Source organism: Triticum dicoccoides, chromosome 6A (assembly GCF_002162155.2).
Source record: "Triticum dicoccoides isolate Atlit2015 ecotype Zavitan chromosome 6A, WEW_v2.0, whole genome shotgun sequence".
NCBI classification, from domain to species: domain Eukaryota; kingdom Viridiplantae; phylum Streptophyta; class Magnoliopsida; order Poales; family Poaceae; genus Triticum; species Triticum dicoccoides.
Genome location: NC_041390.1, coordinates 582,945,061 through 582,949,678, shown reverse-complemented (window position 1 = coordinate 582,949,678; position 4,618 = coordinate 582,945,061).

Genomic DNA, 4,618 nt, shown 5'->3' with positions numbered 1-4,618 from the left:
GCACCTGCAGCTGCCGCCCATGATGCCGGTGCCGGGAATGGAGATCATCGTCATCTCCGATAAGGAGTAGCTAGGTGATCGACGTGGTACGTAGGTTTATTTCGTTTGCATGTCTTTGTATGGATTTAAGAATCTAGTATGAGATGTCCGGATGCAACTCGTAAAATTAGGCGTGCCCCGTCACTGCCCACGGACACGTCCGGACGCGTCCATGGGCATTTGAATGACCATATTTGACATGTCCAGTTGTAGATGCTCTCACAATGCAAATGCATACTGACATCCACCAACGCAGCACAATAATTCTCAAAAGAAGTAACTAATCCGAACGAACGACACCCAACGGCTCTATCCATCATTATGGCCTTTGACTTCACCATGATGTCCGTCCGTCTGTCCTTTAGTCACAAACAAAATGTTTCTCCTCCATTGCTCAAACATCCAAGCAGAATACTCAGGAGTCCCAGATGACCACTTACATACTCAGTCATTTTTCTTCAGCTTCTTCCTTCAACTCACCAGAGAAAACCTTTCTCCATCGACGCCAACAAAGCTTTTGACGCATCATTGTACAAGCACCTGCACACCAGTCCGGTAAACATAACTACCAGTGCATCTTCCATATATGATATTATAACATCAACAGAAAAGCAACAGCGGCAGATGTCATATTAATCAGCAAGGTTATGATTTATTAGACGACAATCCACTTCCCCAATCTGTCCTCAGAGTAGGAAGCCACATACAGGATCTACACATGACGAAGGATCCAGACCTACTTATACTAAACAGGACAACCAACTTCACAACGAGCTTGCACATATTGACATGGAAAAGCATAGAACCAGTTAAAAGCATATTGGAATGTAAAACTAAAAGTTGTGTCTTATGACCAGCATGGCCACTGCTGCTACTCATCATGATATAAAAACACATCTCAAACTGCTTGAAGGAGCAAGCAAAGAACATATACTACAAGTACTGGCACTGGAGCAACATCAGAGAACCCAAACCCCTTGGAGATTATGACAAAATGAAATTTGAATGCTCGGGACACAACAAGTCACAATGCTGTTGGCGTATATATGATTGAAGGCATCAGACGTGTCAACTGTTCGATGGTAGGTACTGTTGTGTACTGTCTGAGCTTGCAATGTAGCACTGTATGAGATCACGATGGGTCACCGTGAAAACGACCGAAGGAGAAGCCAGACACGAGCCTACACCACATAGGGTGCATTCGTGTGCACATCACATGTGCATTGCTATGCTGTACTGCTGCAACTCTGCGGGTGTGAGAAGTGTCTGCATGTGGTGTGCATGAGGCGGCACATGGGTAGGGCTCGCATCACGTACTACTTTCATGCATGCCCTCTGTCTCTTGATTATTTCGCCCGTACGGCTCCATTCTCGTCTTTGATAACAGAAGCAAAGGTACGTAGGCGATGATTCCCTTTGGATGGTTGGATCGTAGTGTACACTGGAAGACTCGCATGATGACACGTCAAGAATCATCGAATTAGAGGGTGATGATCATGCATTTTCCCAGCCTTTTGATGCGGAAGCAAAGGCGTGACTGTACTGTGACACAGCCACTTCAACTCAGATGGCGTTGTGGCGTTTGATGGAGAGCAGCAATCTAATCAGTTTTAGTCCTAAAAAATAATCAATAAAGTGGCTGTATGCATCTCCCAGATGCAGAGGCTGGGGGTCATCCGCCTTTTCTATAAAAAAGTCAGTTTTAGGCGGGAAAAAGAATGGAGCGTCTTCAGGTAAAAAAAAAAAAGAATGGAGCATCATGTCCTTAAACTGAATGCACTACTAGTTACTACTCCCTCCGTTCCAAAATAGATGACTCAGCTTTATACTAACTTTAGTACAAAGTTGGGTCATCTATTTTGGAACGGAGGGAGTACTAGAAACGGTACACGTCCTTAAACTGAAGGCATCAAACTGAATGCACCGTGAGGCGGCACATGGGTAGGGGCGCGACCCGTACAAACGTACGACGACTCCATTCTCGTCTCTAACAACAGAAGACAAGGTGGACCGTGGCGTGCACTGCCAGCCTCACATGGCGACAGCTATAGAGAGTCGTGGAATTAGAGGATAGAGTAAGCATTTTGCGTTTCTGTCAACGTCAGCGGGCCGTGGCATTGGATATAGATGGAGCAGCAATCACATCAAACTCGGGTTAGTGCGTGCGAAATCACGTAGAGAGAGCATAAATCATGTACTACAAGTCGGGTAACTATGGCAACGACACGGTAGTGATCATTTCTAGGAAGAGAAAACTCACACTGCAAATGCATGATGCATGAAATGGACAGGGAACAGTATGGCGACATGATTGGACTAGGCATGCAGCTCCCTTCTTCTTTTTTAACTACTCTTTCCATTCCAAAATAATCAAAGTTCTAGATCTGTCATAACTAAAACTCTAAAGAAGTTCGACAACGTTCCTAAAAAAGAAATTAGCAACGTCTAGAAAACCAAATAAGCTTTGTTAGATTCATCATAAATATATTTCAATAATATAATTATTTGATTCATCATAAATATATCTATTTGATGTTCTAGATGCTTACAAAATTTTTTCTAGTAAGTTGATCAAGTTTAACTTCGGACAAATCTAGAAATATAATTATTTTGAAACGGGGAGAGTATTTACCGTGAGGCAACAACCCCACGGTCCTTTACCTCGACCATGAGGTCCAGACCCTGGGTAAAACCCTATGCAAACCCCGTGTGCACTCTCTACCCTTTGTGCCAGTTAACAAACCAGTGCTCACACGCCCCTCCTTGTATTGGTTGGCCCAATAGGCTAGCAGCTCGCTCCCTTGTTCATCCTAGCTTCCTTCGATCGGTTGGTGGTTGACTATTGACTTTCCCTAAAAAAATGAAAAAGGTTCATTAATTTGAAAATTATCATAATTTTTTTCACAAAATTTGAATTAGTTCATGAATTTTTAAAAATGTGAACTGTTTGAAAAGGTTCACACATTTGAAAAAAAACAACAGAAATTTGAAAAAGGTTCATCAATTTTAAAAATTATTCACGGAGTTGAATTTTTTTATAAATATGAGAAAAAAATAACGAATTCGAAGATAATTCGTGCATTTGATAATAAATATGTAAATGTTGAAGAAAAGTTAAAGGGAAAAGGGAAACCTGAAAAAACCAAACAAAGACCCGATCGAAAACTCAAAACTGAGAAAAGAAAAAATAGTCATAAGCTTCCCAAAACTGGGCTTGGAAGTTTTCCAAAACCGGGACAAGGTTCCTGCGAAAACTGCCTTAAATGGGCCGGACCATTGCGATTAAAGGGTGTGTGCTACATACGGTTAACAATATAAATAACCGCAAAAAACATTATAAGTAGCGCTTTAAGTGGTAAATAGGATCTGGCAGCCTTCATGGCTTTTAGGCGCGTCACACTGTAGACATTCCCCTGACGGCCTCCTTTGATTTACAGGAATTTTGTGGAAATTCAAACGGAATGGAATTTCATCGAAGTAATTTTATAAAAGGCAGAAAATTCAGACTGAGCGTGAGTAGACTAACAGAGATGAAAAAGATCCTCAAGCCTGTCCCCAGTCGCATAAGAAGGGGCGAGGAAACCTTAATGGCAAAGGGTCAGATGATCCCACAATATTGTAAAGTCTCCTTCGCGCCGAGCTTGCGACTTGTGGGGACATGAATAAGATCAGCATGGGTTACTGTTGGAATGGAAAGCAAAAGATGGATCCAGGCAACCCGTTGTTCGCATACATGACGCTACGCTGAATGTTTCATCGTAACCTAAAGGATTGTTACGTCTCACCATGCCTGCATCAGTATCCATCGTCTATGTAATGGATGGATTTGCATGCACATGTGTTCTTACGGAGAGGAAACCCCCAACAAATGAACGCGGACGGAGACGGTGCAATGAAGACTCTACGTTACAGACCAACACATACCTGATACATACAATGCTTTTCACTGTGACTTCCTCCTGACGACGAAGCGATTCTACGGTGCCTCCAACACCTGTCCACATCAGCATTCATCGTCTGGCAAAGAACCACCGTTCGTCCCATATAAAACCGTGAGATGGATGGATGTGGATTTGCTCAGGCAAGGATGCATGCATGTTCGTTCAGGCAAGCATGCATGTTCCTCCACGGTTCATTCGTGTGCACTGAAAACCAAGTGCACATGTGTTGGGAAACATAGTAATTTCAAAAAATTTCTTACGCACACGCAAGATCATGGTGATGCATAGCAACGAGAGGGGAGAGTGTGATCTACGTACCCTTGTAGATCGACAACGGAAGCGTTAACTGGGTTGATGTAGTCGTACATCTTCACGGCCCGACCGATCAAGCACCGAAACTACGGCACCTCCGAGTTCTAGCACACGTTCAGCTCGATGACGATCCCCGGACTCCGATCCAGCAAAGTGTCGGGGAAGAGTTCCGTCAGCATGCACGACGGCGTGGTGACGATCTTGATGTACTAATGTCGCAGGGCTTCGCCTAAGCACTGCTACAATATTATCGAGGACTATGGTGGAAGGGGGCACCGCACACGGCTAAGAATATGATCACGTGGATCAACTTGTGTCTCTAGGGG